This window comes from Anopheles funestus (assembly GCF_943734845.2).
Source record: "Anopheles funestus chromosome X unlocalized genomic scaffold, idAnoFuneDA-416_04 X_unloc_29, whole genome shotgun sequence".
Taxonomy (NCBI): domain Eukaryota; kingdom Metazoa; phylum Arthropoda; class Insecta; order Diptera; family Culicidae; genus Anopheles; species Anopheles funestus.
The window spans coordinates 30,814-58,052 of record NW_026045153.1 but is presented as its reverse complement, the minus strand read 5'-3'; the positions used below and the strand labels follow the sequence as shown (position 1 = coordinate 58,052).

General features: G+C 48.1%; 1 long non-coding RNA gene across 1 annotated transcript; it reads right to left on the bottom strand.

The window, feature by feature from the left end:
- Window positions 1–6,922: 6,922 nt before the first annotated feature.
- Window positions 6,923–13,388, bottom strand: LOC125773313 (uncharacterized). Its single transcript, XR_007420028.1, has 3 exons — window positions 12,666–13,388; window positions 10,104–11,041; window positions 6,923–7,261 (listed from the first exon to the last, which is right to left on the bottom strand). It is a non-coding gene; the product is annotated as an uncharacterized LOC125773313 (long non-coding RNA).
- Between the last annotated feature and the right edge of the window lie 13,851 nt (window positions 13,389–27,239).

Sequence of the window (27,239 nt, the reverse complement as noted above, 5' to 3'; positions counted from 1 at the left end):
CCAAGACACCTTAGCCAAGACACCTTAGCCAAGACACATTAGCCAAGACACCTTAGTCAAGACACCTTAGCCAAGACACATTAGCCGAGACACCTTAGCCAAGACACCTTAGCCAAGACACCTTAGCCAAGACAGCTTAGCCAAGACACCTTAGCCAAGACACATTAGCCAAGACACCTTAGCCAAGACACCTTAGCCGAGACACATTAGCCAAGACACCTTAGCCAAGATACTTTAGCCAAGACACATTAGCCAAGACACCTTAGCCAAGACACCTTAGCCAAGACACATTAGCCGAGACACATAAGCCAAGACACCTTAGCCAAGACACCTTAGCCAAGACACATTAGCCAAGACACCTTAGCCAAGACACCTTAACCAAGACACCTTAGCCGAGACACATTAGCCAAGACACCATAGCCAAGACACCTTAGCCAAGACACCTTAGCCAAGACACATTAGCCAAGACACATTAGCCAAGACACATTAGCCAAGACACCTTAGCCAAGACACCTTAGCCAAGACACTTTAGCCAAGACACCTTAGCCGAGACACATTAGCCAAGACACCTTAGCCAAGACACATTAGCCAAGACACATTAGCCAAGACACCTTAGCCAAGACACCTTAGCCAAGACACCTTAGCCAAGACACATTAGCCAAGACACATTAGCCAAGACACCTTAGCCAAGACACCTTAGCCAAGACACATTAGCCGAGACACATTAGCCAAGACACATTAGCCAAGACACCTTAGCCAAGACACCTTAGCAGAGACACATAAGCCAAGACACATTAGCCAAGACACATTAGCCAAGACACCTTGGCCAACACACCTTAGCCAAGACACCTTAGCCAAGACACCTTAGCCAAGACACATTAGCCAAGACACATTAGCCAAGACACCTTAGCCAAGACACTTTAGCCAAGACACCTTAGCCGAGACACATTAGCCAAGACACCTTAGCCAAGATACCTTAGCCGAGATACATTAGCCAAGACACCTTAGCCAAGACACCTTAGCCAAGACACCTTAGCCAAGACACATTAGCCAAGACACCTTAGCCAAGACACCTTAGCCAAGACACATTAGCCAAGACACCTTAGCCAAGACACCTTAGCCAAGACACCTTAGCCAAGACACCTTAGCCAAGACACCTTAGCCAAGACACATTAGCCAAGACACATTAGCCAAGACACCTTAGCCAAGACACTTTAGCCAAGACACCTTAGCCGAGACACATTAGCCAAGACACCTTAGCCAAGACACCTTAGCCAAGACACCTTAGCCAAGACACACTAGCCAAGACACCTTAGCCAAGACACCTTAGCCAAGACACATAAGCCAAGACACATTAGCCAAGACACATTAGCCAAGACACCTTAGCCGAGACACCTTGGCCAAGACACCTTAGCCAAGACACTTTAGCCAAGACACCTTAGCCAAGACACCTTAGCCAAGACACCTTAGCCAAGACACATTAGCCAAGACACATTAGCCAAGACACCTTAGCCGAGATACATTAGCCAAGACACATTAGCCAAGACACCTTAGCCAAGACACATTAGCCAAGACACATTAGCCGAGACACATTAGCCAAGACACCTTAGCCGAGACACATTAGCCAAGACACCTTAGCCAAGACACCTTAGCCAAGACACCTTAGCCAAGACACCTTAGCCAAGACACATTAGCCAAGACACCTTAGCCAAGACACCTTAGCCAAGACACTTTAGCCAAGACACAATAGCCAAGACACCTTAGCCGAGACACATTAGCCAAGACACCTTAGCCAAGACACATTTGCCAAGACACATTAGCCAAGTTACCTTAGCCAAGACACCTTAGCCAAGACACATTAGCCGAGACACATTAGCCAAGACACATTAGCCAAGACACCTTAGCCAAGACACCTTAGCCAAGACACATAAGCCAAGACACATTAGCCAAGACACATTAGCCAAGACACCTTGGCCAAGACACCTTAGCCAAGACACCTTAGCCAAGACACCTTAGCCAAGACACTTTAGCCAAGGCACACTAGCCAACACACCTTAGCCAAGACACCTTAGCCAAGACACCTTAGCCAAGACACATTAGCCAAGACACATTAGCCAAGACACCTTAGCCAAGACACTTTAGCCAAGACACCTTAGCCGAGACACATTAGCCAAGACACCTTAGCCAAGACACCTTAGCCGAGATACATTAGCCAAGACACATTAGCCAAGACACCTTAGCCAAGACACATTAGCCAAGACACATTAGCCGAGACACATTAGCCAAGACACCTTAGCCAAGACACAATAGCCAATACACCTTAGCCAAGACACCTTAGCCAAGACACAATAGCCAAGACACCTTAGCCAAGACACCTTAGCCAAGACACCTTAGCCAAGACACATTAGCCAAGACACCTTAGCCAAGACACCTTAGCCAAGACACCTTAGCCAAGACACCTTAGCCAAGACACAATAGCCAAGACACATTAGCCAAGACACATTAGCCAAGACACCTTAGCCAAGACACCTTAGCCAAGACACCTTAGCCAAGACACAATAGCCAAGACACCTTAGCCGAGACACATTAGCCAAGACACCTTAGCCAAGAGACCTTAGCCAAGACACCTTAGCCAAGACACCTTAGCCAAGACACCTTAGCCAAGACACCTTAGCCAAGACACTTTAGCCGAGACACATTAGCCAAGACACCTTAGCGAAGACACAATAGCCAAGACACCTTAGCCAAGACACATTAGCCAAGACACCTTAGCCAAGACACCTTAGCCAAGACACCTTAGCCAAGACACTTTAGCCAAGACACCTTAGCCAAGACACCTTAGCCAAGACACCTTAGCCAAGACACCTTAGCCAAGACACCTTAGCCAAGACACCTTAGCCAAGACACCTTAGCCAAGACACATTAGCCAAGACACCTTAGCCAAGACACATTAGCCAAGACACATTAGCCGAGACACATTAGCCAAGACACCTTAGCCGAGACACCTTAGCCGAGACACATTAGCCAAGACACATTAGCCAAGACACCTTAGCCGAGACACCTTAGCCGAGACACATTAGCCAAGACACATTAGCCAAGACACCTTAGCCAAGACACCTTAGCCAAGACACCTTAGCCAAGACACATTAGCCAAGACACCTTAGCCAAGACACCTTAGCCAAGACACATTAGCCAAGACACCTTAGCCAAGACACCTTAGCCAAGACACAATAGCCAAGACACCTTAGCCAAGACACCTTAGCCAAGACACCTTAGCCAAGACACATTAGCCAAGACACCTTAGCCAAGACACCTTAGCCAAGACACCTTAGCCAAGACACCTTAGCCAAGACACCTTAGCCAAGACACCTTTGCCAAGACACCTTAGCCAAGACACCTTAGCCAAGACACCTTAGCCAAGACACCTTAGCCAAGACACATTAGCCAAGACACATTAGCCAAGACACCTTAGCCAAGACACTTTAGCCAAGACACCTTAGCCGAGACACATTAGCCAAGACACCTTAGCCAAGACACCTTAGCCAAGACACCTTAGCCAAGACACACTAGCCAAGACACCTTAGCCAAGACACCTTAGCCAAGACACATAAGCCAAGACACATTAGCCAAGACACATTAGCCAAGACACCTTAGCCGAGACACCTTGGCCAAGACACCTTAGCCAAGACACTTTAGCCAAGACACCTTAGCCAAGACACCTTAGCCAAGACACCTTAGCCAAGACACATTAGCCAAGACACATTAGCCAAGACACCTTAGCCGAGATACATTAGCCAAGACACATTAGCCAAGACACCTTAGCCAAGACACATTAGCCAAGACACATTAGCCGAGACACATTAGCCAAGACACCTTAGCCGAGACACATTAGCCAAGACACCTTAGCCAAGACACCTTAGCCAAGACACCTTAGCCAAGACACCTTAGCCAAGACACATTAGCCAAGACACCTTAGCCAAGACACCTTAGCCAAGACACTTTAGCCAAGACACATTAGCCAAGACACCTTAGCCGAGACACATTAGCCAAGACACCTTAGCCAAGACACATTAGCCAAGACACATTAGCCAAGACACCTTAGCCAAGACACCTTAGCCAAGACACATTAGCCGAGACACATTAGCCAAGACACATTAGCCAAGACACCTTAGCCAAGACACCTTAGCCAAGACACATAAGCCAAGACACATTAGCCAAGACACATTAGCCAAGACACCTTGGCCAAGACACCTTAGCCAAGACACCTTAGCCAAGACACCTTAGCCAAGACACTTTAGCCAAGGCACACTAGCCAACACACCTTAGCCAAGACACCTTAGCCAAGACACCTTAGCCAAGACACATTAGCCAAGACACATTAGCCAAGACACCTTAGCCAAGACACTTTAGCCAAGACACCTTAGCCGAGACACATTAGCCAAGACACCTTAGCCAAGACACCTTAGCCGAGATACATTAGCCAAGACACATTAGCCAAGACACCTTAGCCAAGACACATTAGCCAAGACACATTAGCCGAGACACATTAGCCAAGACACCTTAGCCAAGACACAATAGCCAATACACCTTAGCCAAGACACCTTAGCCAAGACACAATAGCCAAGACACCTTAGCCAAGACACCTTAGCCAAGACACCTTAGCCAAGACACATTAGCCAAGACACCTTAGCCAAGACACCTTAGCCAAGACACCTTAGCCAAGACACCTTAGCCAAGACACAATAGCCAAGACACATTAGCCAAGACACATTAGCCAAGACACATTAGCCAAGACACCTTAGCCAAGACACCTTAGCCAAGACACCTTAGCCAAGACACAATAGCCAAGACACCTTAGCCGAGACACATTAGCCAAGACACCTTAGCCAAGAGACCTTAGCCAAGACACCTTAGCCAAGACACCTTAGCCAAGACACCTTAGCCAAGACACCTTAGCCAAGACACTTTAGCCGAGACACATTAGCCAAGACACCTTAGCGAAGACACAATAGCCAAGACACCTTAGCCAAGACACATTAGCCAAGACACCTTAGCCAAGACACCTTAGCCAAGACGCCTTAGCCAAGACACTTTAGCCAAGACACCTTAGCCAAGACACCTTAGCCAAGACACCTTAGCCAAGACACCTTAGCCAAGACACCTTAGCCAAGACACCTTAGCCAAGACACCTTAGCCAAGACACCTTAGCCAAGACACAATAGCCAAGACACCTTAGCCAAGACACCTTAGCCAAGACACAATAGCCAAGACACCTTAGCCAAGACACCTTAGCCAAGACACCTTAGCCAAGACACCTTAGCCAAGACACATTAGCCAAGACACATTAGCCAAGACACCTTAGCCAAAACACCTTAGCCAAGACACTTTAGCCAAGACACATTAGCAAAGACACCTTAGCCGAGACACATTAGCCAAGACACCTTAGCCAAGACACATTAGCCAAGACACATTAGCCAAGACACCTTAGCCAAGACACCTTAGCCAAGACACCTTAGCCAAGACACCTTAGCCAAAACACCTTAGCCAAGACACCTTAGCCAAGACACCTTAGCCAAGACACCTTAGCCAAGACACATTAGCCAAGACACCTTAGCCGAGACACATTAGCCAAGACACCTTAGCCAAGACACCTTAGCCAAGACACCTTAGCCAAGACACCTTAGCCAAGACACCTTAGCCAAGACACATTAGCCAAGACACAATAGCCAAGACACCTTAGCCAAGACACATTAGCCAAGACACCTTAGCCGAGACACATTAGCCAAGACACCTTAGCCAAGACACCTTAGCCAAGACACCTTAGCCAAGACACACTAGCCAAGACACCTTAGCCAAGACACCTTAGCCAAAACACATTAGCCAAGACACCTTAGCCAAGACACCTTAGCCAAGACACCTTAGCCAACACACCTTAGCCAAGACACCTTAGCCAAAACACCTTAGCCAAGACACCTTAGCCAAGACACCTTAGCCAAGACACCTTAGCCAAGACACATTAGCCAAGACACCTTAGCCGAGACACATTAGCCAAGACACCTTAGCCAAGACACCTTAGCCAAGACACCTTAGCCAAGACACCTTAGCCAAGACACCTTAGCCAAGACACATTAGCCAAGACACAATAGCCAAGACACCTTAGCCAAGACACATTAGCCAAGACACCTTAGCCGAGACACATTAGCCAAGACACCTTAGCCAAGACACCTTAGCCAAGACACCTTAGCCAAGACACCTTAGCCAAGACACATTAGCCAAGACACCTTAGCCAAAACACCTTAGCCAAGACACTTTAGCCAAGACACATTAGCAAAGACACCTTAGCCGAGACACATTAGCCAAGACACCTTAGCCAAGACACATTAGCCAAGACACATTAGCCAAGACACCTTAGCCAAGACACCTTAGCCAAGACACAATAGCCAAGACACATTAGCCAAGACACATTAGCCAAGACACCTTAGCCAAGACACTTTAGCCAAGACACCTTAGCCAAGACACCTTAGCCGAGACACATTAGCCAAGACACCTTAGCCAAGACACCTTAGCCAAGACACCTTAGCCGAGACACATTAGCCAAGACACTTTAGCCAAGACACCTTAGCCAAGACACCTTAGCCAAGACACTTTAGCCAAGACACCTTAGCCGAGACACATTAGCCAAGACACCTTAGCCAAGACACCTAAGCCGAGACACATTAGCCAAGACACCTTAGCCAAGACACTTTAGCCAAGACACCTTAGCCGAGACACATTAGCCAAGACACCTTAGCCAAGACACCTTAGCCAAGACACCTTAGCCAAGACACACTAGCCAAGACACCTTAGCCAAGACACCTTAGCCAAGACACATAAGCCAAGACACATTAGCCAAGACACATTAGCCAAGACACCTTAGCCGAGACACCTTGGCCAAGACACCTTAGCCAAGACACTTTAGCCAAGACACCTTAGCCAAGACACCTTAGCCAAGACACCTTAGCCAAGACACATTAGCCAAGACACATTAGCCAAGACACCTTAGCCGAGATACATTAGCCAAGACACATTAGCCAAGACACCTTAGCCAAGACACATTAGCCAAGACACATTAGCCGAGACACATTAGCCAAGACACCTTAGCCGAGACACCTTAGCCGAGGCACATTAGCCAAGACACATTAGCCAAGACACCTTAGCCAAGACACCTTAGCCAAGACACCTTAGCCAAGACACATTAGCCAAGACACCTTAGCCAAGACACCTTAGCCAAGACACCTTAGCCAAGACACCTTAGCCAAGACACCTTAGCCAAGACACCTTAGCCAAGACACCTTAGCCAAGACACCTTAGCCAAGACACATTAGCCAAGACACATTAGCCAAGACACCTTAGCCAAGACACTTTAGCCAAGACACCTTAGCCGAGACACATTAGCCAAGACACCTTAGCCAAGACACCTTAGCCAAGACACCTTAGCCAAGACACACTAGCCAAGACACCTTAGCCAAGACACCTTAGCCAAGACACATAAGCCAAGACACATTAGCCGAGACACATTAGCCAAGACACCTTAGCCGAGACACCTTGGCCAAGACACCTTAGCCAAGACACTTTAGCCAAGACACCCTAGCCAAGACACCTTAGCCAAGACACCTTAGCCAAGACACATTAGCCAAGACACCTTAGCCGAGATACATTAGCCAAGACACATTAGCCAAGACACCTTAGCCAAGACACCTTAGCCAAGACACCTTAGCCAAGACACCTTAGCCAAGACACCTTAGCCAAGACACCTTAGCCAAGACACCTTAGCCAAGACACCTTAGCCAAGACACATTAGCCAAGACACATTAGCCAAGACACCTTAGCCAAGACACTTTAGCCAAGACACCTTAGCCGAGACACATTAGCCAAGACACCTTAGCCAAGACACCTTAGCCAAGACACCTTAGCCAAGACACACTAGCCAAGACACCTTAGCCAAGACACCTTAGCCAAGACACATAAGCCAAGACACATTAGCCAAGACACATTAGCCAAGACACCTTAGCCGAGACACCTTGGCCAAGACACCTTAGCCAAGACACTTTAGCCAAGACACCTTAGCCAAGACACCTTAGCCAAGACACCTTAGCCAAGACACCTTAGCCAAGACACCTTAGCCAAGACACCTTAGCCAAGACACCTTAGCCAAGACACCTTAGCCAAGACACCTTAGCCAAGACACCTTAGCCAAGACACCTTAGCCAAGACACCCTAGCCAAGACACCTTAGCCAAGACACCTTAGCCAAGACACATTAGCCAAGACACCTTAGCCAAGACACATTAGCCAAGACACCTTAGCCGAGACACATTAGCCAAGACACCTTAGCCAAGACACCTTAGCCAAGACACCTTAGCCAAGACACATTAGCCAAGACACATTAGCCAAGACACCTTAGCCAAGACACATTAGCCAAGACACCTTAGCCGAGACACATTAGCCAAGACACCTTAGCCAAGACACCTTAGCCAAGACACCTTAGCCAAGACACCTTAGCCAAGACACATTAGCCAAGACACCTTAGCCAAGACACCTTAGCCAAGACACTTTAGCCAAGACACATTAGCCAAGACACCTTAGCCGAGACACATTAGCCAAGACACCTTAGCCAAGACACATTAGCCAAGACACATTAGCCAAGACACCTTAGCCAAGACACATTAGCCAAGACACCTTAGCCAAGACACATTAGCCAAGACACATTAGCCAAGACACCTTAGCCAAGACACCTTAGCCAAGACACATTAGCCGAGACACATTAGCCAAGACACATTAGCTAAGACACCTTAGCCAAGACACCTTAGCCAAGACACATAAGCCAAGACACATTAGCCAAGACACATTAGCCAAGACACCTTGGCCAAGACACCTTAGCCAAGACACCTTAGCCAAGACACCTTAGCCAAGACACTTTAGCCAAGGCACACTAGCCAACACACCTTAGCCAAGACACCTTAGCCAAGACACCTTAGCCAAGACACATTAGCCAAGACACATTAGCCAAGACACCTTAGCCAAGACACTTTAGCCAAGACACCTTAGCCGAGACACATTAGCCAAGACACCTTAACCAAGACACCTTAGCCGAGATACATTAGCCAAGACACCTTAGCCAAGACACCTTAGCCAAGACACCTTAGCCAAGACACATTAGCCAAGACACCTTAGCCAAGACACCTTAGCCAAGACACATTAGCCAAGACACCTTAGCCAAGACACCTTAGCCAAGACACCTTAGCCAAGACACCTTAGCCAAGACACCTTAGCCAAGACACATTAGCCAAGACACATTAGCCAAGACACCTTAGCCAAGACACTTTAGCCAAGACACCTTAGCCGAGACACATTAGCCAAGACACCTTAGCCAAGACACCTTAGCCAAGACACCTTAGCCAAGACACACTAGCCAAGACACATTAGCCAAGACACATTAGCCTAGACACATTAGCCAAGACACCTTAGCCAAGACACCTTAGCCAAGACACCTTAGCCAAGACACAATAGCCAAGACACCTTAGCCAAGACACATTAGCCAAGACACCTTAGCCAAGACACATTAGCCGAGACACATTAGCCAAGACACATTAGCCAAGACACCTTAGCCAAGACACCTTAGCCAAGACACATAAGCCAAGACACATTAGCCAAGACACATTAGCCAAGACACCTTGGCCAAGACACCTTAGCCAAGACACCTTAGCCAAGACACCTTAGCCAAGACACTTTAGCCAAGGCACACTAGCCAACACACCTTAGCCAAGACACCTTAGCCAAGACACATTAGCCAAGACACCTTAGCCAAGACACCTTAGCCAAGACACCTAAGCCAAGACACCTTAGCCAAGACACAATAGCCAAGACACCTTAGCCGAGACACAATAGCCAAGACACCTTAGCCGAGACACATTAGCCAAGACACTTTAGCCAAGACACCTTAGCCGAGACACATTAGCCAAGACACCTTAGCCAAGACACCTTAGCCAAGACACATTAGCCAAGACACCTTAGCCAAGACACCATAGTCAAGACACTTTAGCCAAGACACCTTAGCCAAGACACCTTAGCTAAGACACATTAGCCAAGACACCTTAGCCAAGACACCTTAGCCAAGACACCTTAGCCAAGACACCTTAGCCAAGACACCTTAGCCAAGACACATTAGCCAAGACACCTTAGCCGAGACACATTAGCCAAGACACCTTAGCCAAGACACCTTAGCCAAGACACCTTAGCCAAGACACCTTAGCCAAGACACCTTAGCCAAGACACATTAGCCAAGACACAATAGCCAAGACACCTTAGCCAAGACACATTAGCCAAGACACCTTAGCCGAGACACATTAGCCAAGACACCTTAGCCAAGACACCTTAGCCAAGACACCTTAGCCAAGACACACTAGCCAAGACACCTTAGCCAAGACACCTTAGCCAAAACACATTAGCCAAGACACCTTAGCCAAGACACCTTAGCCAAGACACCTTAGCCAAGACACCTTAGCCAAGACACCTTAGCCAAAACACCTTAGCCAAGACACCTTAGCCAAGACACCTTAGCCAAGACACCTTAGCCAAGACACCTTAGCCAAGACACCTTAGCCAAGACACATTAGCCAAGACACCTTAGCCAAGACACCTTAGCCAAGACACATTAGCCAAGACACCTTAGCCAAGACACCTTAGCCAAGACACCTTAGCCAAGACACCTTAGCCAAGACACCTTAGCCAAGACACATTAGCCAAGACACATTAGCCAAGACACCTTAGCCAAGACACTTTAGCCAAGACACCTTAGCCGAGACACATTAGCCAAGACACCTTAGCCAAGACACCTTAGCCAAGACACCTTAGCCAAGACACATTAGCCAAGACACATTAGCCAAGACACATTAGCCTAGACACATTAGCCAAGACACCTTAGCCAAGACACCTTAGCCAAGACACCTTAGCCAAGACACAATAGCCAAGACACCTTAGCCAAGACACATTAGCCAAGACACCTTAGCCAAGACACATTAGCCGAGACACATTAGCCAAGACACATTAGCCAAGACACCTTAGCCAAGACACCTTAGCCAAGACACATAAGCCAAGACACATTAGCCAAGACACATTAGCCAAGACACCTTGGCCAAGACACCTTAGCCAAGACACCTTAGCCAAGACACCTTAGCCAAGACACTTTAGCCAAGGCACACTAGCCAACACACCTTAGCCAAGACACCTTAGCCAAGACACATTAGCCAAGACACCTTAGCCAAGACACCTTAGCCAAGACACCTAAGCCAAGACACCTTAGCCAAGACACAATAGCCAAGACACCTTAGCCGAGACACAATAGCCAAGACACCTTAGCCGAGACACATTAGCCAAGACACTTTAGCCAAGACACCTTAGCCGAGACACATTAGCCAAGACACCTTAGCCAAGACACCTTAGCCAAGACACATTAGCCAAGACACCTAAGCCAAGACACCTTAGCCAAGACACAATAGCCAAGACACCTTAGCCGAGACACAATAGCCAAGACACCTTAGCCGAGACACATTAGCCAAGACACCTTAGCCAAGACACCTTAGCCAAGACACATTAGCCAAGACACCTTAGCCAAGACACCATAGTCAAGACACTTTAGCCAAGACACCTTAGCCAAGACACCTTAGCTAAGACACATTAGCCAAGACACCTTAGCCAAGACACCTTAGCCAAGACACCTTAGCCAAGACACCTTAGCCAAGACACCTTAGCCAAGACACATTAGCCAAGACACCTTAGCCGAGACACATTAGCCAAGACACCTTAGCCAAGACACCTTAGCCAAGACACCTTAGCCAAGACACCTTAGCCAAGACACCTTAGCCAAGACACATTAGCCAAGACACAATAGCCAAGACACCTTAGCCAAGACACATTAGCCAAGACACCTTAGCCGAGACACATTAGCCAAGACACCTTAGCCAAGACACCTTAGCCAAGACACCTTAGCCAAGACACACTAGCCAAGACACCTTAGCCAAGACACCTTAGCCAAAACACATTAGCCAAGACACCTTAGCCAAGACACCTTAGCCAAGACACCTTAGCCAAGACACCTTAGCCAAGACACCTTAGCCAAAACACCTTAGCCAAGACACCTTAGCCAAGACACCTTAGCCAAGACACATTAGCCAAGACACCTTAGCCAAGACACCTTAGCCAAGACACATTAGCCAAGACACCTTAGCCGAGACACATTAGCCAAGACACCTTAGCCAAGACACCTTAGCCAAGACACCTTAGCCAAGACACACTAGCCAAGACACCTTAGCCAAGACACCTTAGCCAAAACACATTAGCCAAGACACCTTAGCCAAGACACCTTAGCCAAGACACCTTAGCCAAGACACCTTAGCCAAGACACCTTAGCCAAAACACATTAGCCAAGACACCTTAGCCAAGACACCTTAGCCAAGACACATTAGCCAAGACACCTTAGCCGAGACACATTAGCCAAGACACCTTAGCCAAGACACCTTAGCCAAGACACCTTAGCCAAGACACCTTAGCCAAGACACCTAAGCCAAGACACATTAGCCAAGACACAATAGCCAAGACACCTTAGCCAAGACACATTAGCCAAGACACCTTAGCCGAGACACATTAGCCAAGACACCTTAGCCAAGACACCTTAGCCAAGACACCTTAGCCAAGACACCTTAGCCAAGACACATTAGCCAAGACACCTTAGCCAAAACACCTTAGCCAAGACACTTTAGCCAAGACACATTAGCAAAGACACCTTAGCCGAGACACATTAGCCAAGACACCTTAGCCAAGACACATTAGCCAAGACACATTAGCCAAGACACCTTAGCCAAGACACCTTAGCCAAGACACAATAGCCAAGACACATTAGCCAAGACACATTAGCCAAGACACCTTAGCCAAGACACTTTAGCCAAGACACCTTAGCCAAGACACCTTAGCCGAGACACATTAGCCAAGACACCTTAGCCAAGACACCTTAGCCAAGACACCTTAGCCGAGACACATTAGCCAAGACACTTTAGCCAAGACACCTTAGCCAAGACACCTTAGCCAAGACACTTTAGCCAAGACACCTTAGCCGAGACACATTAGCCAAGACACCTTAGCCAAGACACCTAAGCCGAGACACATTAGCCAAGACACCTTAGCCAAGACACTTTAGCCAAGACACCTTAGCCGAGACACATTAGCCAAGACACCTTAGCCAAGACACCTTAGCCAAGACACCTTAGCCAAGACACATTAGCCAAGACACCTTAGCCAAGACACCTTAGCCAAGACACATAAGCCAAGACACATTAGCCAAGACACATTAGCCAAGACACCTTAGCCGAGACACCTTGGCCAAGACACCTTAGCCAAGACACTTTAGCCAAGACACCTTAGCCAAGACACCTTAGCCAAGACACCTTAGCCAAGACACATTAGCCAAGACACATTAGCCAAGACACCTTAGCCGAGATACATTAGCCAAGACACATTAGCCAAGACACCTTAGCCAAGACACATTAGCCAAGACACATTAGCCGAGACACATTAGCCAAGACACCTTAGCCGAGACACCTTAGCCGAGGCACATTAGCCAAGACACATTAGCCAAGACACCTTAGCCAAGACACCTTAGCCAAGACACCTTAGCCAAGACACATTAGCCAAGACACCTTAGCCAAGACACCTTAGCCAAGACACCTTAGCCAAGACACCTTAGCCAAGACACCTTAGCCAAGACACCTTAGCCAAGACACCTTAGCCAAGACACCTTAGCCAAGACACATTAGCCAAGACACATTAGCCAAGACACCTTAGCCAAGACACTTTAGCCAAGACACCTTAGCCGAGACACATTAGCCAAGACACCTTAGCCAAGACACCTTAGCCAAGACACCTTAGCCAAGACACACTATCCAAGACACCTTAGCCAAGACACCTTAGCCAAGACACATAAGCCAAGACACATTAGCCGAGACACATTAGCCAAGACACCTTAGCCGAGACACCTTGGCCAAGACACCTTAGCCAAGACACTTTAGCCAAGACACCTTAGCCAAGACACCTTAGCCAAGACACCTTAGCCAAGACACATTAGCCAAGACACCTTAGCCGAGATACATTAGCCAAGACACATTAGCCAAGACACCTTAGCCAAGACACCTTAGCCAAGACACCTTAGCCAAGACACCTTAGCCAAGACACCTTAGCCAAGACACCTTAGCCAAGACACCTTAGCCAAGACACCTTAGCCAAGACACATTAGCCAAGACACATTAGCCAAGACACCTTAGCCAAGACACTTTAGCCAAGACACCTTAGCCGAGACACATTAGCCAAGACACCTTAGCCAAGACACCTTAGCCAAGACACCTTAGCCAAGACACACTAGCCAAGACACCTTAGCCAAGACACCTTAGCCAAGACACATTAGCCAAGACACATTAGCCAAGACACATTAGCCAAGACACCTTAGCCGAGACACCTTGGCCAAGACACCTTAGCCAAGACACTTTAGCCAAGACACCTTAGCCAAGACACCTTAGCCAAGACACCTTAGCCAAGACACCTTAGCCAAGACACCTTAGCCAAGACACCTTAGCCAAGACACCTTAGCCAAGACACCCTAGCCAAGACACCTTAGCCAAGACACCTTAGCCAAGACACCTTAGCCAAGACACCTTAGCCAAGACACATTAGCCAAGACACCTTAGCCGAGACACATTAGCCAAGACACCTAAGCCAAGACACCTTAGCCAAGACACCTTAGCCAAGACACATTAGCCAAGACACATTAGCCAAGACACCTTAGCCAAGACACATTAGCCAAGACACCTTAGCCGAGACACATTAGCCAAGACACCTTAGCCAAGACACCTTAGCCAAGACACCTTAGCCAAGACACCTTAGCCAAGACACATTAGCCAAGACACCTTAGCCAAGACACCTTAGCCAAGACACTTTAGCCAAGACACATTAGCCAAGACACCTTAGCCGAGACACATTAGCCAAGACACCTTAGCCAAGACACATTAGCCAAGACACATTAGCCAAGACACCTTAGCCAAGACACATTAGCCAAGACACCTTAGCCAAGACACATTAGCCAAGACACATTAGCCAAGACACCTTAGCCAAGACACCTTAGCCAAGACACATTAGCCGAGACACATTAGCCAAGACACATTAGCTAAGACACCTTAGCCAAGACACCTTAGCCAAGACACATAAGCCAAGACACATTAGCCAAGACACATTAGCCAAGACACCTTGGCCAAGACACCTTAGCCAAGACACCTTAGCCAAGACACCTTAGCCAAGACACTTTAGCCAAGGCACACTAGCCAACACACCTTAGCCAAGACACCTTAGCCAAGACACCTTAGCCAAGACACATTAGCCAAGACACATTAGCCAAGACACCTTAGCCAAGACACTTTAGCCAAGACACCTTAGCCAAGACACATTGGCCGAGACACCTTAGCCGAGACACATTAGCCAAGACACCTTAGCCAAGACACCTTAGCCGAGATACATTAGCCAAGACACCTTAGCCAAGACACCTTAGCCAAGACACCTTAGCCAAGACACATTAGCCAAGACACCTTAGCCAAGACACCTTAGCCAAGACACATTAGCCAAGACACCTTAGCCAAGACACCTTAGCCAAGACACCTTAGCCAAGACACCTTAGCCAAGACACCTTAGCCAAGACACATTAGCCAAGACACATTAGCCAAGACACCTTAGCCAAGACACTTTAGCCAAGACACCTTAGCCGAGACACATTAGCCAAGACACCTTAGCCAAGACACCTTAGCCAAGACACCTTAGCCAAGACACATTAGCCAAGACACATTAGCCAAGACACATTAGCCTAGACACATTAGCCAAGACACCTTAGCCAAGACACCTTAGCCAAGACACCTTAGCCAAGACACAATAGCCAAGACACCTTAGCCAAGACACATTAGCCAAGACACCTTAGCCAAGACACATTAGCCGAGACACATTAGCCAAGACACATTAGCCAAGACACCTTAGCCAAGACACCTTAGCCAAGACACATAAGCCAAGACACATTAGCCAAGACACATTAGCCAAGACACCTTGGCCAAGACACCTTAGCCAAGACACCTTAGCCAAGACACCTTAGCCAAGACACATTAGCCAAGACACCTTAGCCAAGACACCTTAGCCAAGACACATTAGCCAAGACACCTAAGCCAAGACACTTTAGCCAAGACACATTAGCCAAGACACCTTAGCCAAGACACATAAGCCAAGACACCTTAGCCAAGACACCTTAGCCAAGACACCTTAGCCAAGACACCTTAGCCAAGACACATTAGCCAAGACACCTTAGCCAAGACACCTTAGCCAAGACACCTTAGCCAAGACACCTTAGCCAAGACTCTTTAGCCAAGACACCTTAGCCAAGACACCTTAGCCAAGACACTTTAGCCAAGACACATTAGCCAAGACACCTTGGCCAAGACACCTTAGCCAAGACACCTTAGCCAAGACACCTTAGCCAAGACACTTTAGCCAAGGCACACTAGCCAAGACACCTTAGCCAAGACACATTAGCCAAGACACATTAGCCAAGACACCTTAGCCAAGACACCTTAGCCAAGACACCTTAGCCAAGACACCTTAGCCAAGACACCTTAGCCAAGACACCTTAGCCAAGACACCTTAGCCGAGACACAATAGCCAAGACACCTTAGCCGAGACACATTAGCCAAGACACTTTAGCCAAGACACCTTAGCCGAGACACATTAGCCAAGACACCTTAGCCAAGACACCTTAGCCAAGACACATTAGCCAAGACACCTTAGCCAAGACACCTTAGCCAAGACACCTTAGCCAAGACACCTTAGCCGAGACACCTTAGCCAAGACACATTAGCCAAGACACATTAGCCAAGACACATTAGCCAAGACACCTTAGCCAAGACACATTAGCCAAGACACCTTAGCCAAGACACCTTAGCCAAGACACAATAGCCAAGACACCTTAGCCGAGACACATTAGCCAAGACACCTTAGCCAAGACACCTTAGCCAAGACACCTTAGCCAAGACACATTAGCCAAGACACCTTAGCCAAGACACCTTAGCCAAGACACCTTAGCCAAGACACCTTAGCCGAGACACCTTAGCCAAGACACATTAGCCAAGACACATTAGCCAAGACACATTAGCCAAGACACCTTAGCCAAGACACTTTAGCCAAGACACCTTAGCCAAGACACAATAGCCAAGACACCTTAGCCGAGACACATTAGCCAAGACACCTTAGCCAAGACACCTTAGCCAAGACACCTTAGCCAAGACACCTTAGCCAAGACACATTAGCCAAGACACCTTAGCCAAGACACCTTAGCCAAGACACCTTAGCCAAGACACCTTAGCCAAGACTCTTTAGCCAAGACACCTTAGCCAAGACACCTTAGCCGAGACACCTTAGCCAAGACACATTAGCCAAGACACATTAGCCAAGACACATTAGCCAAGACACCTTAGCCAAGACACCTTAGCCAAGACACCTTAGCCAAGACACAATAGCCAAGACACCTTAGCCGAGACACATTAGCCAAGACACCTTAGCCAAGACACCTTAGCCAAGACACCTTAGCCAAGACACCTTAGCCAAGACACATTAGCCAAGACACCTTAGCCAAGACACCTTAGCCAAGACACCTTAGCCAAGACACCTTAGCCAAGACACTTTAGCCAAGACACCTTAGCCAAGACACCTTAGCCAAGACACCTTAGCCAAGACACTTTAGCCAAGACACATAAGCCAAGACACCTTAGCCGAGACACCTTAGCCGAGACACATTAGCCAAGACACATTAGCCAAGACACCTTAGCCAAGACACATTAGCCAAGACACCTTAGCCAAGACACCTTAGCCAAGACACCTTAGCCAAGACACTTAAGCCAGGGCACACTAGCCGAGACACATTAGCCAAGACACCTTAGCCAAGACACATTAGCCAAGACACATTAGCCAAGACACCTTAGCCAAGACACCTTAGCCAAGACACCTTAGCCAAGACACATTAGCCAAGACACCTTAGCCGAGACACATTAGCCAAGACACTTTAGCCAAGACACCTTAGCCGATACACATTAGCCAAGACACCTTAGCCAAGACACCTTAGCCAAGACACCTTAGCCAAGACACCTTAGCCAAGACTCTTTAGCCAAGACACATTAGCCAAGACAGCTAAGCCAAGACACCTTAGCCAAGACACCTTAGCCAAGACACCTTAGCCAAGACACCTTAGCCAAGACACCTTAGCAGAGACACATTAGCCAAGACACATTAGCCAAGACACCTTAGCCAAGACACCTTAGCCAAGACACCTTAGCCAAGACACCTTAACCAAGACACCTTAGCCAAGACACAATAGCCAAGACACCTTAGCCGAGACACCTTAGCCGATACACATTAGCCAAGACACCTTAGCCAAGACACCTTAGCCAAGACACCTTAGCCAAGACACCTTAGCCAAGACACCTTAGCCAAGACTCTTTAGCCAAGACACATTAGCCAAGACAGCTAAGCCAAGACACCTTAGCCAAGACACCTTAGCCGAGACACATTAGCCAAGACACCTTAGCCAAGACACCTTAGCCGAAACACATGAGCCAAGACACATTAGCCAAGACACCTTAGCCAAGACACCTTAGCCAACACACCTTAGCCAAGACACCTTAACCAAGACACCTTAGCCAAGACACAATAGCCAAGACACCTTAGCCAAGACACCTTAGCCAAGACACCTTAGCCAAGACACCTTAGCCAAGACACATTAGCCAAGACACATTAGCCAAGACACCTCAGCCAAGACACATTAGCCGAGACACATTAGCCAAGACACCTTAGCCAAGACACATTAGCCAAGACACCTAAGCCAAGACACTTTAGCCAAGACACATTAGCCAAGACACCTTAGCCAAGACACCTTAGCCAAGACACCTTAGCCAAGACACCTTAGCCAAGACACCTTAGCCAAGACACCTTAGCCAAGACACAATAGCCAAGACACCTTAGCCAAGACACCTTAGCCAAGACACATTAGCCAAGACACATTAGCCAAGACACATTAGCCAAGACACCTTAGCCAAGACACCTTAGCCAAGACACCTTAGCCAAGACACCTTAGCCAAGACACCTTAGCCAAGACACCTTAGCCAAGACACCTTAGCCAAGACACTTTAGCCAAGACACATTAGCCAAGACACCTTAGCCGAGACACCTTAGCCGAGACACATTAGCCAAGACACATTAGCCAAGACACCTTAGCCAAGACACTTTAGCCAAGACACCTTAGCCAAGACACCTTAGCCAAGACACATTAGCCAAGACACTTAAGCCAAGGCACACTAGCCGAGACACATTAGCCAATTCACCTTAGCCAAGACACATTAGCCAAGACACCTTAGCCAAGACACCTTAGCCAAGACACCTTAGCCAAGACTCTTTAGCCAAGACACATTAGCCAAGACAGCTAAGCCAAGACACCTTAGCCAAGACACCTTAGCCAAGACACCTTAGCCAAGACACATTAGCCAAGACACATTAGCCAAGACACCTTAGCCGAGACACATTAGCCAAGACACTTTAGCCAAGACACCTAAGCCGATACACATTAGCCAAGACACCTTAGCCAAGACACCTTAGCCAAGACACCTTAGCCAAGACACCTTAGCCAAGACTCTTTAGCCAAGACACATTAGCCAAGACAGCTAAGCCAAGACACCTTAGCCAAGACACCTTAGCCAAGACACCTTAGCCAAGACACCTTAGCCGAGACACCTTAGCCGAGACACATTAGCCAAGACACATTAGCCAAGACACCTTAGCCAAGACACCTTAGCCAAGACACCTTAGCCAAGACACCTTAACCAAGACACCTTAGCCAAGACACCTTAGCCAAGACACCTTAGCCGAGACACCTTAGCCAAGACACCTTAGCCAAGACACCTTAGCCAAGACACATTAGCCAAGACACATTAGATAGGACACCTCAGCCAAGACACATTAGCCGAGACACATTAGCCAAGACACCTTAGCCAAGACACATTAGCCAAGACACCTAAGCCAAGACACTTTAGCCAAGACACATTAGCCAATACACCTTAGCCAAGACACCTTAGCCAAGACACCTTAGCCAAGACACCTTAGCCAAGACACCTTAGCCAAGACACCTTAGCCAAGACACCTTAGCCAAGACACAATAGCCAAGACACCTTAGCCAAGACACCTTAGCCAAGACACATTAGCCAAGACACATAAGCCAAGACACATTAGCCAAGACACCTTAGCCAAGACACCTTAGCCAAGACACCTTAGCCAAGACACCTTAGCCAAGACACCTTAGCCAAGACACCTTAGCCAAGACACCTTAGCCAAGACACCTTAGCCAAGACACTTAAGCCAAGGCACACTAGCCGAGACACATTAGCCAAGACACCTTAGCCAAGACACATTAGCCAAGACACCTTAGCCAAGACACCTTAGCCAGGACACCTTAGCCAAGACACCTTAGCCAAGACACATTAGCCAAGACACCTTAGCCGAGACACATTAGCCAAGACACTTTAGCCAAGACACCTTAGCCGATACACATTAGCCAAGACACCTTAGCCAAGACACCTTAGCCAAGACACCTTAACCAAGACACCTTAGCCAAGACACCTTAGCCAAGACACCTTAGCCAAGACACCTTAGCCAAGACACATTAGCCAAGACACCTTAGCCAAGACACCTTAGCCAAGACACCTTAGCCAAGACACCTTAGCCAAGACACCTTAGCCAAGACACATTAGCCAAGACACCTTAGCCAAGACACCTTAGCCAAGACACAATAGCCAAGACACCTTAGCCGAGACACATTAGCCAAGACACCTTAGCCAAGACACCTTAGCCAAGACACCTTAGCCAAGACACCTTAGCCAAGACACATTAGCCAAGACACCTTAGCCAAGACACCTTAGCCAAGACACCTTAGCCAAGACACCTTAGCCAAGACACTTTAGCCAAGACACCTTAGCCAAGACACCTTAGCCAAGACACCTTAGCCAAGACACTTTAGCCAAGACACATAAGCCAAGACACCTTAGCCGAGACACCTTAGCCGAGACACATTAGCCAAGACACATTAGCCAAGACACCTTAGCCAAGACACTTTAGCCAAGACACCTTAGCCAAGACACCTTAGCCAAGACACCTTAGCCAAGACACTTAAGCCAGGGCACACTAGCCGAGACACATTAGCCAAGACACCTTAGCCAAGACACATTAGCCAAGACACATTAGCCAAGACACCTTAGCCAAGACACCTTAGCCAAGACACCTTAGCCAAGACACATTAGCCAAGACACCTTAGCCGAGACACATTAGCCAAGACACTTTAGCCAAGACACCTTAGCCGATACACATTAGCCAAGACACCTTAGCCAAGACACCTTAGCCAAGACACCTTAGCCAAGACACCTTAGCCAAGACTCTTTAGCCAAGACACATTAGCCAAGACAGCTAAGCCAAGACACCTTAGCCAAGACACCTTAGCCAAGACACCTTAGCCAAGACACCTTAGCCAAGACACCTTAGCAGAGACACATTAGCCAAGACACATTAGCCAAGACACCTTAGCCAAGACACCTTAGCCAAGACACCTTAACCAAGACACCTTAGCCAAGACACAATAGCCAAGACACCTTAGCCGAGACACCTTAGCCGATACACATTAGCCAAGACACCTTAGCCAAGACACCTTAGCCAAGACACCTTAGCCAAGACACCTTAGCCAAGACACCTTAGCCAAGACTCTTTAGCCAAGACACATTAGCCAAGACAGCTAAGCCAAGACACCTTAGCCAAGACACCTTAGCCGAGACACATTAGCCAAGACACCTTAGCCAAGACACCTTAGCCGAAACACATGAGCCAAGACACATTAGCCAAGACACCTTAGCCAAGACACCTTAGCCAACACACCTTAGCCAAGACACCTTAACCAAGACACCTTAGCCAAGACACAATAGCCAAGACACCTTAGCCAAGACACCTTAGCCAAGACACCTTAGCCAAGACACCTTAGCCAAGACACATTAGCCAAGACACATTAGCCAAGACACCTCAGCCAAGACACATTAGCCGAGACACATTAGCCAAGACACCTTAGCCAAGACACATTAGCCAAGACACCTAAGCCAAGACACTTTAGCCAAGACACATTAGCCAAGACACCTTAGCCAAGACACCTTAGCCAAGACACCTTAGCCAAGACACCTTAGCCAAGACACCTTAGCCAAGACACCTTAGCCAAGACACAATAGCCAAGACACCTTAGCCAAGACACCTTAGCCAAGACACATTAGCCAAGACACATTAGCCAAGACACATTAGCCAAGACACCTTAGCCAAGACACCTTAGCCAAGACACCTTAGCCAAGACACCTTAGCCAAGACACCTTAGCCAAGACACCTTAGCCAAGACACCTTAGCCAAGACACTTTAGCCAAGACACATTAGCCAAGACACCTTAGCCGAGACACCTTAGCCGAGACACATTAGCCAAGACACATTAGCCAAGACACCTTAGCCAAGACACTTTAGCCAAGACACCTTAGCCAAGACACCTTAGCCAAGACACATTAGCCAAGACACTTAAGCCAAGGCACACTAGCCGAGACACATTAGCCAAGACACCTTAGCCAAGACACATTAGCCAAGACACCTTAGCCAAGACACCTTAGCCAAGACACCTTAGCCAAGACTCTTTAGCCAAGACACATTAGCCAAGACAGCTAAGCCAAGACACCTTAGCCAAGACACCTTAGCCAAGACACCTTAGCCAAGACACATTAGCCAAGACACATTAGCCAAGACACCTTAGCCGAGACACATTAGCCAAGACACTTTAGCCAAGACACCTTAGCCGATACACATTAGCCAAGACACCTTAGCCAAGACACCTTAGGCAAGACACCTTAGCCAAGACACCTTAGCCAAGACTCTTTAGCCAAGACACATTAGCCAAGACAGCTAAGCCAAGACACCTTAGCCAAGACACCTTAGCCAAGACACCTTAGCCAAGACACCTTAGCCGAGACACCTTAGCCGAGACACATTAGCCAAGACACATTAGCCAAGACACCTTAGCCAAGACACCTTAGCCAAGACACCTTAGCCAAGACACCTTAACCAAGACACCTTAGCCAAGACACCTTAGCCAAGACACCTTAGCCGAGACACCTTAGCCAAGACACCTTAGCCAAGACACCTTAGCCAAGACACATTAGCCAAGACACATTAGATAAGACACCTCAGCCAAGACACATTAGCCGAGACACATTAGCCAAGACACCTTAGCCAAGACACATTAGCCAAGACACCTAAGCCAAGACACTTTAGCCAAGACACATTAGCCAATACACCTTAGCCAAGACACCTTAGCCAAGACACCTTAGCCAAGACACCTTAGCCAAGACACCTTAGCCAAGACACCTTAGCCAAGACACAATAGCCAAGACACCTTAGCCAAGACACCTTAGCCAAGACACATTAGCCAAGACACATTAGCCAAGACACATTAGCCAAGACACCTTAGCCAAGACACCTTAGCCAAGACACCTTAGCCAAGACACCTTAGCCAAGACACCTTAGCCAAGACACCTTAGCCAAGACACTTAAGCCAAGGCACACTAGCCGAGACACATTAGCCAAGACACCTTAGCCAAGACACATTAGCCAAGACACCTTAGCCAAGACACCTTAGCCAGGACACCTTAGCCAAGACACCTTAGCCAAGACACATTAGCCAAGACACCTTAGCCGAGACACATTAGCCAAGACACTTTAGCCAAGACACCTTAGCCGATACACATTAGCCAAGACACCTTAGCCAAGACACCTTAGCCAAGACACCTTAACCAAGACACCTTAGCCAAGACACCTTAGCCAAGACACCTTAGCCAAGACACCTTAGCCAAGACACATTAGCCAAGACACCTTAGCCGAGACACCTTAGCCGAGACACATTAGCCAAGACACATTAGCCAAGACACCTTAGCCAAGACACTTTAGCCAAGACACCTTAGCCAAGACACCTTAGCCAAGACACCTTAGCCAAGACACTTAAGCCAAGGCACACTAGCCGAGACACATTAGCCAAGACACCTTAGCCAAGACACATTAGCCAAGACACCTTAGCCAAGACACCTTAGCCAAGACACCTTAGCCAAGACACCTTAGCCAAGACACATTAGCCAAGACACCTTAGCCGAGACACATTAGCCAAGACACCTTAGCCAAGACACCTTAGCCGATACACATTAGCCAAGACACCTTAGTCAAGACACCTTAGCCAAGACACCTTAGCCAAGACACATTAGCCAAGACACCTTAGCCAAGACACCTTAGCCAAGACACATTAGCCAAGACACCTTAGCCAAGACACCTTAGCCAAGACACCTTAGCCAAGACACCTTAGCCAAGACACCTTAGCCAAGACACAATAGCCAAGACACCTTAGCCGAGACACATTAGCCAAGACACCTTAGCCAAGACACCTTAGCCAAGACACCTTAGCCAAGACACCTTAGCCAAGACACATTAGCCAAGACACCTTAGCCAAGACACCTTAGCCAAGACACTTTAGCCGAGACACCTTAGCCAAGACACCTTAGCCAAGACACCTTAGCCAAGACACATTAGCCAAGACACCTTGGCCAAGACACCTTAGCCAAGACACCTTAGCCAAGACACCTTAGCCAAGACACTTTAGCCAAGGCACACTAGCCAACACACCTTAGCCAAGACACATTAGCCAAGACACCTTAGCCAAGACACCTTAGCCAAGACACCTTAGCCAAGACACCTTAGCCAAGACACCTTAGCCAAGACACCTTAGCCAAGACACAATAGCCAAGACACCTTAGCCGAGACACAATAGCCAAGACACCTTAGCCGAGACACTTTAGCCAAGACACTTTAGCCAAGACACCTTAGCCGAGACACATTAGCCAAGACACCTTAGCCAAGACACCTTAGCCAAGACACCTTAGCCAAGACACTTTAGCCAAGACACCTTAGCCAAGACACCTTAGCCAAGACACATTAGCCAAGACACCTTAGCCAAGACACCTTAGCCAAGACACCTTAGCCAAGACACCTTAGCCAAGACACCTTAGCCAAGACACATTAGCCAAGACACCTTAGCCAAGACACCTTAGCCAAGACACATTAGCCAAGACACCTTAGCCAAGACACCTTAGCCAAGACACCTTAGCCAAGACACATTAGCCAAGACACCTTAGCCAAGACACCATAGCCAAGACACTTTAGCCAAGACACCTTAGCCAAGACACCTTAGCCAAGACACATTAGCCAAGACACCTTAGCCAAGACACCTTAGCCAAGACACCTTAGCCAAGACACCTTAGCCAAGACACCTTAGCCAAGACACATTAGCCAAGACACATTAGCCAAGACACATTAGCCAAGACACCTTAGCCAAGACACCTTAGCCAAGACACCTTAGCCAAGACACAATAGCCAAGACACCTTAGCCGAGACACATTAGCCAAGACACCTTAGCCAAGACACCTTAGCCAAGACACATTAGCCAAGACACCTTAGCCAAGACACATTAGCCAGGACACCTTAGCCAAGACACCTTAGCCAAGACACCTTAGCCAAGACACTTTAGCCAAGACACCTTAGCCAAGACACCTTAGCCAAGACACCTTAGCCAAGACACCTTAGCCAAGACACCTTAGCCAAGACACTTTAGCCAAGACACATTAGCCAAGACACCTTAGCCGAGACACCTTAGCCGAGACACATTAGCCAAGACACATTAGCCAAGACACCTTAGCCAAGACACCTTAGCCAAGACACCTTAGCCAAGACGCCTTAGCCAAGACACCTTAGCCAAGACACATTAGCCAAGGCACACTAGTTAACACACCTTAGCCAAGACACCTTAGCCAAGACACATAAGCCAAGACACATTAGCCAAGACACATTAGCCAAGACACCTTAGCCAAGACACCTTGGCCAAGACACATTAGCCAAGACACATTAGCCAAGACACCTTAGCCAAGACACCTTAGCCAAGACACCTTAGCCAAGACACATTAGCCGAGACACATTAGCCAAGACACCTTAGCCAAGACACCTTAGCCAAGACACCTTAGCCAAGACACCTTAGCCAAGACACCTTAGCCAAGACACTTTAGCCAAGACACATTAGCCAAGACACCTTGGCCAAGACACCTTAGCCAAGACACCTTAGCCAAGACACCTTAGCCAAGACACTTTAGCCAAGGCACACTAGCCAACACACCTTAGCCAAGACACCTTAGCCAAGACACATTAGCCAAGACACCTTAGCCAAGACACCTTAGCCAAGACACCTTAGCCAAGACACCTTAGCCAAGACACCTTAGCCAAGACACAATAGCCAAGACACCTTAGCCGAGACACAATAGCCAAGACACCTTAGCCGAGACACATTAGCCAAGACACTTTAGCCAAGACACCTTAGCCGAGACACATTAGCCAAGACACCTTAGCCAAGACACCTTACCCAAGACACCTTAGCCAAGACACCTTAGCCAAGACACCTTAGCCAAGACACCTTAGCCAAGACACATTAGCCAAGACACCTTAGCCAAGACACCTTAGCCAAGACACCTTAGCCAAGACACCTTAGCCAAGACACATTAGCCAAGACACATTAGCCAAGACACATTAGCCAAGACACCTTAGCCAAGACACAATAGCCAAGACACCTTAGCCGAGACACATTAGCCAAGACACCTTAGCCAAGACACCTTAGCCAAGACACCTTAGCCAAGACACATTAGCCAAGACACCTTAGCCAAGACACCTTAGCCAAGACACCTTAGCCAAGACACCTTAGCCAAGACACTTTAGCCAAGACACCTTAGCCAAGACACCTTAGCCAAGACACCTTAGCCAAGACACCTTAGCCAAGACACCTTAGCCAAGACACCTTAGCCAAGACACCTTAGCCAAGACACTTTAGCCAAGACACATTAGCCAAGACACCTTAGCCGAGACACCTTAGCCGAGACACATTAGCCAAGACACATTAGCCGAGACACCTCAGCCAAGACACTTTAGCCAAGACAC